This window comes from Pongo pygmaeus, chromosome 17 (genome assembly GCF_028885625.2).
Source record: "Pongo pygmaeus isolate AG05252 chromosome 17, NHGRI_mPonPyg2-v2.0_pri, whole genome shotgun sequence".
NCBI lineage: Eukaryota > Metazoa > Chordata > Mammalia > Primates > Hominidae > Pongo > Pongo pygmaeus.
Genome location: NC_072390.2, coordinates 79,066,995 through 79,079,712, shown reverse-complemented (window position 1 = coordinate 79,079,712; position 12,718 = coordinate 79,066,995). Strand labels below are relative to the sequence as shown.

The window sequence follows — 12,718 nt, the reverse complement described above, 5'->3', positions numbered from 1 at the left end:
AGATAAGGTGGAGATGAGTATAGTCTTCAGAGCCTCCCCTAAATTTCAGCACACGGCTTTCCCTTTCCCTGGTGTGTTCTTTCAAAACAAAACCAATGGTGACACTAAAGCATCCCAGAGGGCTGACGACAAATGGGTTCATCACCCCAGCCCTGCACAGAGGAGAGTGGCAGGAGAAGGGAGAAGGGTGTGTAGAAGCTCTCAGAAAATTTTCAGGCTTTTTAACTCTTTATGCATATTTTCTTTTATGATAATCACAGCACTCATTATCTTTACACACAAGCTCATTTTTAAAAAAACATAAAATAGGTCAGGAGCAATGGCTCATGCCTGTAATCCCAGCACTTTGGGAGGCCGAGGCAGGTGGATAATCTGAGGTCAGGAGTTCCAGACCAGCCTGGCCAACATGGCAAAACTCCATCTCTACTAAAAATACAAAAATTAGCTGGGTGTGGTGGCATGCACCTGTAATCTCAGCTACTCTGGAGGCTAAGGCAGGAGAATCGCTTGAACCCAGGCGGTGGAGGTTGAAGTGAGCCGAGATCGCGGCCTTGCACTCTAGCCTGGGTGATAGAGGGAGACTCCATCTCAAACAAACAAACAAACAAAACCCATAAAATAAAGGAATATTTTTATGAATAAGTACCAAAGGAGATATCAGAAAGTTCCAGTATAGACGTAGACTGTAAATGTCATCAATCAAACCAGAATCCTCCTGACTCATAGCACACCCGGAATGTCCACTTAGTCCCATTCAGCAATCCTCTGGTTAAGGGCTTGGAAAAAGGAATTGAGGCACCCGTCTCCTCCCCCAAAGCAGAATTCAGAAGACATTCCTAAATATACAGGCAGGGAGAACCTCTTTGGAAAGTTTGCACTTTAGAACCCTGAACGTTATATTTTCTTTTTTTTTTTTTCTTTTTTTGAGACGGAGTCTCGCTCTGTCACCCAGGCTGGAGTGCAGTGGCATGATCTCGGCTCACTGCAAGCTCCGCCTCCCATGTTCATGCCATTCTCCTGCCTCAGTCTCCCGAGTAGCTGGGACTACAGGCCCCCGCCACCACGCCCAGCTAATTTTTTTGTATTTTCAGTAGAGACGGGGTTTCACCGGGTTAGCCAGGATCGTCTCGATCTCCTGACCTTGTGATCTGCCCACCTCGGCCTCCCAAAGTGCTGGGATTACAGGCGTGAGCCACCGTGCCCAGCCATTTTCTTTCATTTTTATGTGCTTCCCATAAATTTCATGAATCTCTGCTTAAGATTTTATAAATAATTATTTGTGAATATACCAATAGAAATGGATATTTGAGAGAATTACAAGTTTCAGTGTGCTTTAGAAAGTCTACAGAGTCAGCCTCCAAAGAAACATTATGGAAAAGAGCAGCCTCTTCGTATCCATGACTGGGTGGTCCCCCAGCAGCAAAGATCAAGGTTATTGATCTCTTCTCTATACATCTGCCCTACACATTTGGGTCTACTGCTGATGTTGAGTATTACTGGCCATCCTTTCCCTGCAGGTGAAACAAGGTCTTTCAGGTAATATAGCCCAAATGCAGCACTTACACCTTTCCCTGAAACTGGGAAGACAGCAGAAAGCGTGTCTCCTTACTCTCATGGGCAGTGTAACTAACTTAGAGGTCTAAGCCTGTGGGTCCTCTAAGTCTTGTAAGTGCTTACCTTCCATTATGTACAAGCCACCTGGGGAAAGGTGCAGGGGGCAGGAACTTGGAGGGCAGAAATTTTGACCTCGAAAGAAATAGTCAAATCAAGGAAAATAATTAAATAATTTATAGCTCTTTTCCAGGATAAATATGCAACTACTCTTCTTGGAGTAATAATGATAATAATACCTTTTTCTGCTTTTTACTCAGACGTAAGCATTGTGCTACATTATCTGCTAGGTTTTTATTTTAAATTGGAAAGCTAAGTATCATTTTCACTAGAAAACTAAGTAAGTTGCTAAGGCAGTAAGTGGCAGAGTGAAATGTAGTTCCCTGGTCCCTCTGACTGTAGCCCATGCTTATGCTGTCTCTGCCTAGTGTAGTGAGTAGTTAATTCTAGAATACCATGCAAGAGCGGAAAGACCAGGAGTTTGAGTGTCAGAATAACATGGCTTTCTTTGAATGCAAACTCTGCAATATACTCAATGTATAACCTTAGAAAAGTTGTTTAACACCTCTTACTGTCAGTTTTCAACCTATAAAATATAGGAAATTGTCATGATAGCTCCCAGTAGAAGGCTCAGGATATAGGAATAGGTTCACAGTAACTATTACTTCTTTTCCTCCCTGGAGTATGGGGGGTGGGGAGAACTATTGTTTTCTCAACAAGGAATTGAGAAAAACCCAGCAAAATTGCTGGCATCTCAGTAGGGGGAATAATGTGCCCAAATGAAAAACCAAAAGTCATTGATTATGAAGTAAAATAGAAAAGATTCTTTCTGGAAAGAGAGATGAATGATTAGAGAAAGACACCCAGGTTAGAGCAGGTTGAAGATAGGCAAGATTTGTAATAAATTTTTATTAAACAATGAAGAAAGAGGGGAAATAGAAGAATTAATAGCCAGTCTGATAAAATGCTGGCCAATCCATAAGTATAGAATCTTGCTCATCAAGATCAACAAAATCATACCACTAAATTGTATTACATTATTGTCCTCTGTTCACAATAAAAACAAACACCAGAAATAGTGTTTATCTTTGAGAAAAATGCATATGCTAATCTTAAATCAAGTCCACATATTTTATTCCAATGGAAATGTGAATATTTTCCTGGTAAATCTGCCTTAACATCCTATGATAGATGTTCCCATTGTTCTTCAGGAACAAACAAGGTAGAATTTTTTTTGTTTTTGAGCAATGTGCAAAATGGAAACGTTTGAAAAATAGTTTCTTAAATCGCAGTGTGTAGTCGCTAATGGGCTGTGACAAGCTATTTTTCCAGTCTTCCATTTTCAATCCATATTTCTGAATAGCTTTGTGAGATTTTGCATTAGTTTCACAGATTTCCCCAAATGATTATGCCGCAGTAATAGAATAAGGAGCATCTGCGGCAGGCTGATTGTATCACACAGTGTTTACTGAGAATGAAGGACTGTCACATGCATGCCGATCCGAGAAATAAGCTTGAAGATTACTATTATTAAACAACCAACTGTTAAAAGATCCACACAACATATTAAGGGGAAATATAGAATAAATTGGTTTTGTTGCTTAAGCCAAATATTTTGGAATTCATCCACATTAAGCTCTCACTTTTTCTCACCATGGTCCTTGATTTTGTGATAAGTTTGCATACATTATTCTTCCCGGAGGTACATTTAGTTTAATTAAATTTTACTATTAAAAAGTATTAAAGCCAGCTTCTCATAATCCTTAGGAAACCTGGCGTGGAAACACATTGCTTCCCTAACACTTTCCTGAAGGAGCTTGGACGACTTGACTCAGGCAGGTTGAGAGACCAGAAAGCCATCCAGAGAGGGCAGGGACCCAGAAATCCACCACCTGGTTCTACTCCCACCCTAAAGTTTGCCTCCTCCAGGCAGCATCACACGGTAACAGGGCTAGAGGTTAAGACACTTGTGTTCTACTTTGGAATCTACCAGCTGACTTAGTCTTTTCATATTCTGTTTTAAAATACTATGATTATGTATTTTCTTTACTATTCTATAAAGAAGAATTCACATTTGAAACACCAAAAATGACAGGGTATCAGCGAGCTTATCTTCCATTTGAGCTGCATTCAGAAGCTTCTGCTGTCCTCATGCTCTCCCCCTGCATTGGCTGAGAACCTACTGTGTGCCACGTATTAGGCTGGAATCTGGGCGTACAGAGGTGAGTAAGGTCAAATCCTCTCCACCAAGAGATTTACAGTCTTATTATGAAAATGCCCTGCCGTAATCCCTATCTCACACTGACAGCTGGTCTTGAAGGAGGAAGAGCTGCAAGTTCTGCTAGTCATTCTGAAGGGAGGAAATGGAAAAACATGGTATGTCACAATAAGGCAACCATCGTGATGAAATAAATGTTAAAGTATGCAAACTACATATTTGAAGGTAGTTTGTCATCTATTTTTTCTCACAGAGTCTTTCCTCTGATGGATTACCGAGTGCTTATTTGATCCATGATTGTCAATCATCCATCCTTGCAACATTTAACAAAATAGAGACCCACTCTGCTCTCAGAAAGCACCACAGAGATTCTAAAGCACTAATCAGGATGTAGAAAAACACCCCAGTCACCCTGCATTGGAAACGGAGAAGTGCTTTCGGAGTCATACTTCCTGCTGGGAGGTCATTAGCAGTGCGTCCATCCACAGCAAAGTGTTTTGCCACAGGTAATAATGGCTTAGTTTTTCCTAATGTTTTCCAAGTGTAGCATGAATGAACCAGCCAGTGTTTCTGTCAGGCCAAAGCAAAGCCTCTTTTGTTGTTTATCTTATTCTGCATTTCTTACTTAGCAGCAGAGATCTTTTTAAACTTCTAAATAACTTGTGCAAAAAAAATTATCTAAAATATGGACACAGATACAGGTAAATGTCTAGACAAGGCTAAGTCACTTCCAAAAAGAAGGTCCCCAAGTCCTCTGTGCCGGTATCTTTGTAGGTCACCATAAAAAATCTCAAGCATTTCTTCTTCAAAAAATGTCCCATTTATACCCCCAAAGTATTTCCAATTTACCTTTCTATGCTACTATTCCTCTATAGTACTGTCAGTCTAGTAGAACCCAGTTAGCTGGTTACATTGTTCAAACTGTTTTACTATCATCCAGTTGTAGAGACAGAAACAGACAGGCTTATACTCCAGCTGAACTGAATGTGCAATACCAGCTTAAGGTATGTTACTGTTCCAAGCCTCCGTTTTCTCAGTAAAATGCAACTAATAAGCAGATACTCTTTGCAGAGTAAGGAGAGGTTAGGTTATGCTATGGTAACAAACAATCCTTCACTCAGTGGCTTTACACAATAAAATTTTATTTCTTATTCATGAAAAGTCTTCTGTGGGACCAGAAGGCTTCAGGGATCCAAGATACCTAATAATTTTGACTCTACTATCTCAATACAATGCTTCCTTTTAGATGTCCAGGAGAAGATGGAGTAGAACAGGGGTGTCCAATCTTTTGGCTTCCATGGGCCACATTGGAAGAAGAATTGTCTTGGGCCACACATAAAATACACTAACGACAGCTGATGAGCTAAAAAAAAAATTGCAGAAAAAACTCATAATGATTTAAGAAAGTTTACAATTTTGTGTTGGGCTGCATTCAAAGATATCCTGGGCCACATGCGGCCCACAAGCCACAGGTTGGACAAGCTTGGAGTGGAGAGTCTTGCACTGGCAATTAATTGAGTGCTTTAGCCTGAAGGTGGTGCACATCAATCCTCTTCCATGTCCAATGGCTGGAACAAAGTAAATGGCTACGTCCAACCACAGGGAGTCTAGGAATTGCAGTCTTCCATGTGACAGGAAAAAAAAAACAAGATATTTCTGAGCATTAGTTATGTCTACCAGAGTTGTTGTTAAGATTAATGAAGTAATAGATAAAAATCTTCCCAGCATACCCAGTATACTTTCAAAACTGGTAGAGGCTGAATACATAGAAAGCATGATCATGATGATGACGATGAGGCCGATGGTGACAGTGAATACATGGCTCAATATGTAAATAAGTAAATTAGAAGCGTTTCATTTAATTACTCAAATATTCACATGCTTTATCACATGAAACACAAATTTGTTGTTAGTTCCAATTTTAATTCCTATTTCTACTACTAATGAGACAGGTGCCTTCGGACCAAAGCTGTCCTGATCAGTAAGAATCTTGGTCTTTTCCACTTAATTTCTCCAACCTTTCATACCGTCTTGCATTACAGGCAGTTCCTAACATGACAAGCTATCATACTCTTTCACTAATGGGAACCCTCTTAAGGTCTGTTTCCTGCGCACTGACCCCAGTTAAACAACTTTGTATTGGTGTCCCTGTTTCAAGACGCTGTTAGCCTACTCACTAATGTTAGTCTCTTAAATTGCTCATCAGAGTACCTCCCATAGGATCAAATACATTTTTCTCAAATCCTAAATGAAACATTACTCTTCTACAAATCCATTTCACACATCTACAGCAGTGATTTTTCAAATGTTGGGGTAAGGGAGATTGATGTGATGTAACATGTTCTAGATAAGCTTTAAACAGAGCTTTCTCCCCCTCCACATAAATGGGAAAAGAAATAAAAGTTAGTTTTTAGTCCCCTGAATGGGGAAAATAGCACTAGATGTATTGTTTCTTTCTTTTTCTCCAGGTTCCATCCTCCATTGTATAAATACTTTGCAGTCTTTGCCAAGGCTCTACCCTATATATTTTTACACAGACGGATAGGTGAAAAAATATATAATCAAACTATGTATTGGGGCCAATTGTACACTTGTTCAGGGCTGGTTCCTCAGTGACAGTGTCTACTACACACCTAACAGTATCAGACTGTGGATGTGACTTTCTTGCCCTCCACCCTAGGGACTGTATATGTAAGCACAGATTAGGAGTTGTTTCTCAATTCTTGTTTGTTTCATCCTTTATTTTCTTATCACCTCACATTTGTTTATCTGGTTCTAATTTATTAGTCCTGGGAGACAACTCTAAGAGGCCTTCTGTGACCAAGGAATGGGAATATGCTGTCCTTGGCTCCAAAACAGCAGTAGCAGTTATGGTTAGATTGAACTAGCATAGTTACCTACTTCTCTGACCTGAGTTTTCATCTTTCCTTCTCGCTATGCACCCACCTGAGGAGGGCGAATGGACCACAGTCAACTTATCATGCTAACCCATAATACTCATGTGTTTCATTTCTTTCTTTTATAATTCCCCTTCTCTCTCATTTTCCAAGCACCCCAAGCCAAACTTAGTTTCCTTTACAGATTTAAGCAAGTTCTTAGCATGCTGACAATTTTCCAGGAAAATCTTACCCTTCGTTCAACTTCAACAAAGAGGGTATGTTACTTCTTCAATTTGTAGAGTTGGAGTATTATCCAGAAATCAGAAATACCCATTTTTTTTCTTAAGGCCAGTGGTCTCTCAACCTGGGTCTGAGGCTCTGCTATAAGTAATAGAAACCTGGATATATAATTCTGTGCCTTTACCTTAATCAGTAGCACACCAATCACCAATTGTAGATTTTTAGAGGCTGTTTGCCTGCCTTGTCACAGCTCCCCTGCTTCTGCTCATTCTCTCCATAGTTACAGCAGAATAATTGGTAAAGCCACCTTCAATGGCCTGGGTCTGTTCTGGAGAACCCTGCTTATGGAGATGTAGAACCAGCCTATTGTCAATTGTCATCCCCATGGCCTTGGATATTATGGACAGGTCTCAGGTGGTAGGGCCTCACCGACTTTTAATCCTCCCTCCAGAAGGTGGATTTCAATCCTTTGAATCTACCCTATAAGATACGTTGACCACATGCCTCTTCTTCTGGCCAAATTAACACAAACATGAGAATCCAAAGTTCTTTTGTATCTCCAATGTCACGGATAATGCAGTATATTTCTGTACTTGGGCAAGCCTGGTTTCTATTCTCTAAACCCTCCACCACCATGTCTCCTGGAACACACATGCAGAGGACTTTTTTCCATTCATTTTCATCAGTCAAAAATGCAGTAGGCAAAAGCCAATGCTTCCTCCATGCCCATCTATCCCAATGCCTTTGGTACGCAGCCATCATCACTCCAGCATCTGAAGCTTGAAGGATTTCAGAGAGTTCCCTTCAGTTTTTCTCTTTCCTCGACACTATGCTGATTCACCAGTATTTATCACCTTTATGGGACGCACATATCATAGGTCACAGTCCTCCCCCTTACTCCTTCACATTCTCTCTCCTGCAGATGTCCCCAGTGTTTTGTAGCACATGGCCTCTGCCAAGCATTCTATTACTTGTCTGTTTCTCAGACCCAGAATATAAGCCTAGAACAATCGAGGTTAGGCACTTCTAATCCAGGTCCACTTGCAATGAATCTGTCTTCACCTCCACCAAAGACTATTATTTTCAGTGATGACTCAGGGATCTGAGCTCTTTACTCCGTGGGGCTCCACCATTTTGAAAGTCTTCTCTTTCTGCCATGGAGAGATGAGAAAATGAGATTGAGAAGAGGATTTTGAAAAATATTTTATGGGCCAGGCCCGGAATTGATGCACATCAATTATACCCTATTTCTTAGCCAAAATGTCACTATCATCTGTAAACAGCAATTTGCTCACTAGCTTTCAAGACTTTTTCTTCATGTATCATCCTCCAAGGTAACCAGGAGCCTTCATTTCTTCTGTGAGTACGTAAACAATGCAGTTGGCAAGTTTGCCACCTGAGCCACAATCAGGAACACAAAGAATGAAACAAAGTTGTGTTTCATTTTTCTTTTCTTATTCTGCTTGCTGGTCTGATCCCAGTTGTTCCTGCATCATTTTCCTGCTCCTTGACCCACTGGAAGCATCATGACCATACTTGGGTCCGTGTGTTCTCATTCCAGAGACACACATGTGGGATGCCAGCCCATGGGTTAATTATCAGAACACTGACAAGGCAGCATTGATTCAAATGACAAATTAGTGTTATTTATACATTGGGGCAGCAGAGGCATTTTGCAAGTGTCATGATAGAACCCAGAAACTCCAGATGGCAATGGAGGAAGTGGGTATGAATGACAGAAAGAGGAATGGGCAGAGGGAGAGGGCGTCTTCGAACATTTGTTATTGGAACCAGAAGCTTCTAGGTGGTGACAAAATAGATCTAAGTTTGTAAAGGTGGAAGTGAGTGAAACAGCCAGGAACAGGTATAGAGTAAAGATGTCATTGCCAGGAAAGCCAGAGCGTAGGCACGTTCTCAGCCAACCCACGTCCAGGCTTCCAGGTATAGCACACATGCCTAGGTTTACAGAAACATGCTAGGAGAAGCTAACCTCAAGAGCAAGGGGATTCGGAGGCTAAGCAGAGGTGAGCAATAGATCACTGGAGAAAATATACACAACACTTCTGAATTGAAGGGTAACCTGAAAATGCTGAGGTTCTGTAGCATTAAATAAACCTTCTAAAGTTCAGGTGCCAATCAGGGCTTCAGTTTGTAGAAGTAGAAATCTCAAAGGCTAACTCTGTTGACAAATTGCTAGTATTCCATTCCTTCCCTTAAGCCAGAATGTCATTGGAAACAATGTTACATGCATTCCTACAAACGGTAGCACCCAGGTATGGCCAATTGCAGGGCATGAGAAAGCACAGGGATAAAAGCCTTTCTAATTATATCTCTTCATTTTCACTCATAACTGCTATTTCTCCTTAATTTGGTTGATGTAAAAGTAACTGTGAGTTACTGGAAATTGTGATGTTTCTCTCACCTACTAACCAGGTTCTCCCTGTGTCATTTCAGAGATATTTATCATAGTATTGATATTATTGGATCAGGTGTGGCCTCTTTAAGAAAATGAATTGAGCAACTGCATGGATCAAAATTTCATTTTAATGCAAATGTTGGGGGATAAGCACACCATTGCCATCCTATCCCATACCATTACCATAGTGTAAATGGAAGGCATCATTTCTTTGAACACATGTACTCTCTACACACACGTACACACACACGTGCACACACACATACACACCACCTACAGAAATAATATATAATGTTTATACAATTTGAGGGGTTTTTAAATTTTTGATGATCAACCTCATTAGATAACATTCTTTTTTTTTTTTTTTTTTTTGAGACAGAATCTCACTCTGTCACCCAGGCTGGAGTGCAGTGGTACAATCAGTTCATTGTAACCTCTGTCTCCCAGGTTCAAGGGATCCTCCCACCTCAGCCTCCCTAGTAGCTGGGACTACAGGTGTGTGTCACCAAGCCCGGCTAATTTTTGTATTTTTGGTAGAGATGAGGTTTCACCATGTTAGCCAGGCTGGTCTCAAACTCCTGACCTCAGGTGATCTGCCCACCTCAGCCTCCCTAAGTGCTGGGATTACAGCCGTGAGACACCGCACCCGGCCTAGAAAACATTTTTTATACGCACTGTGATACCTCAGGGAAGCTACATGGCAGGTGGAAGCAGAAAAATAAAAAACTGTCCTTTTTTTTCTGACTCTTTTGCTCTGAGGTCTTAGAGCACCCAAAGGGTTTGTGGAGGAGGTAAAGAGAGGGGAGCTGGGGGATGGGTGCTGAAGTAGTAAAGAAGGAGACCAAGAACAGCATGCTGGAGAAGCAGGGGGAGAGTGAGGGGTGTTACACCCCCCAGCCCCCACCACCGAGAATAGAACAACTCCACAGGGCCTGGAGGAGGAAGGGTAGAGAGGCCTCTGGGTCCCAGGAGGCAGCCTGGGCCAGATTTCCTGGCAGATTTCAGGAGAAACGGACATAAGGTGAGTGTCCAGACAGGTCCCTGGGCAGCCTCAAAGAAAATTTTGTTTGTCCCGGAGAAGTGAAGAAGCAGCAGAGAGAACTGCCACTCCTGAAGGAGGCTCCCAAGCATAACACTTCCTAATTTCCCCAAGAGGATTTGCCCCTTCAAGGTAGGTAGAGTCCTTGCTACTTCTCTCCCTGCAAAATAAAACAAAATCTGCTGTACAATAAATCCCAGTCAGGGAACCCAATCACACCTCTTCTATGACATCGCCTGTCATTGTCAAAATCTGAACCAAAGCTGCTGAAGTGCCAGCACGTGAAGGCAAGAATGGTAATTGATTAAGGTGCAGGTTGGGTTCTCAGGAGGAGGAATCTTCTCTCTATGGATGCTTACAGTTCAGACACATAAATGAACACTCCCTTTTCTCTACCTCAAAATTGAGCTGAAGTCTGCCTTCCTCTGTAATATACAATATGTCTACATTTCTTTATACAACTTTCTAGAGGAAATAGAAAGCAAAGAAGATGCAGACTTCAGGAACCCACTTATTATCCAAGGAGGATGAGGAAGACTCCAAGTGGTTATCCCATACCTGCTCCCCACAATATGCATCTAGAAGGTTCTTTCTCAGAAGACCCCGCCACCTGCCACTCATAGTGGAAACTTTACTATGAACTTTGCTACCCATTCTGGGTGGTATTAGGCAATGTGTTCCCATGTAGGTACCACCTATATCCATAGGTCCTTGCAAAAGACTCAACACTATGAGGATAGAATCTTTCTTTCTGTCAAGAAATAAAACCTACACCAGATTCCATTGTGACATAGGCAAGTCATGGATTGACATAAGAAATACATTTTTAAATAACCATATACATATGTAAATATTTGCCTATTTGAAAACCTCACAATGCTTTCTGTGCCTGTAACTGTGACACTGTCCATGTCCACAGATCATTCTACATTTTTTGAGGCTAAAATTAACATCACCACTGACTCTAGTATCTAAGCAACACCAAAAAAGTAGTTATAGATAAACACAGCATGAACAATAACTCAAAAAGAACAAATTAGGAATCTCCCCTTGGTGTAGGGTAGGCATTTTTGTCTTAAAACATACAGTGCTGGTTATCAGCCATGGAGGTTAGAATTAAAAATTCAAACACATTTGGCAGGAGTTCCTGAGCTGAGAAGAGAGAAAGTAGGGGAAGTATAATATTCTACAAGAAAATGACTAAGATAAAGACATACATTTTTAAGAAATGTATGAAAGAAACCAAGCCCTTGGACAGAATATAAAATCAAAATCAAACACATTTTAGACCCAGTTTAGTGAAACTGGAGAGTGCTGAAGACAACGAGAAAACAACCAGGATGAGAAGTGCCGTGAAAGGAAGATAATTAAGAGGCTTTTCATTAGTAACAAGAGAGACTGTGAATAAGAAATACTATCCTCAGGCTGCTTAGGAAAAAATAATTGTCTATCCAAACTCATTTGAACTTTCAGTTCAACAGTGGAATCAAGAAATCTACACACAAATGAAGACTGAGAGACTACTATTTGAGAAAGACAGGAATTGATGAGGACAGAGGAGATTAGTAGCAACATGGAGCAGGGAAAATGGCACACACACGTGGACAAATGTACATACTACAATTTTAAGTTTCTGCTTGTGTTTTATATCTTCTGATTCAGGAAGCTAGAAATAGGATGTGACCAAGAGGGTATGTCAATAAGAAAAAAAAAATCAAATAAGAAGGAATTAAGAGCTGCTTCAGGTGTTAGGAATCATGAGAACTAATCCACTACAGAGCATACTTGTCCTGCCTGCCAAACATAAGTTGATCACTGGCTCACTGATATGGTGTGGATCTATGTCCCCATCCAAATCTCACGTTCAGTTGCAATCTCCAATGTTGGAGGTGGGGCCTAATGGGAGGTGACTGGATCATGGGGTCAGAGCTTTCATAAATGGCTTAGCAAAGCCCCTCCTTGATACTGTATTGTGAGTGAGTTCTTGTGAGATCTGGTAGTTAAAATATGTGTGGTATCTCCCCACTCTCCTGCTCTGACCATGTAAGACAAGCCTGCTTCCCCTTTGCCCTCCGTCATGATTCTAAGTTTCCTGAGGTCTCCCTAGAAGCAGAAGCTAGTATACTTCCTATATAGCCTGCAGAACCATGGGCCAATTAAATCTCTTTCTTTATAAGTTACCCAGTCTCAGGTATTTCTTCATAGCAATGAAAGAACGGCCTAATATACCCACCTATCCTGATTTTTAGCATTTTGGTCATTTCTGGCATTTGGGTATGTCTCTTCAGTTCTTTATTTAAAATGCCATTATATTT

The 12,718-nt window shown here is 41.0% G+C and overlaps 1 long non-coding RNA gene across 1 annotated transcript in view; it reads right to left on the bottom strand.

The window, feature by feature from the left end:
- LOC129019066 (uncharacterized) overlaps nucleotides 1–11,106 on the bottom strand; it is a 333,700-nt gene extending 322,594 nt beyond the window's left edge. Inside the window, exon 1 of the long non-coding RNA XR_008495495.2 lies at nucleotides 10,962–11,106. This is a non-coding gene — a long non-coding RNA (uncharacterized LOC129019066). The remainder of the gene's footprint in view (nucleotides 1–10,961) is intronic.
- Between the last annotated feature and the right edge of the window lie 1,612 nt (nucleotides 11,107–12,718).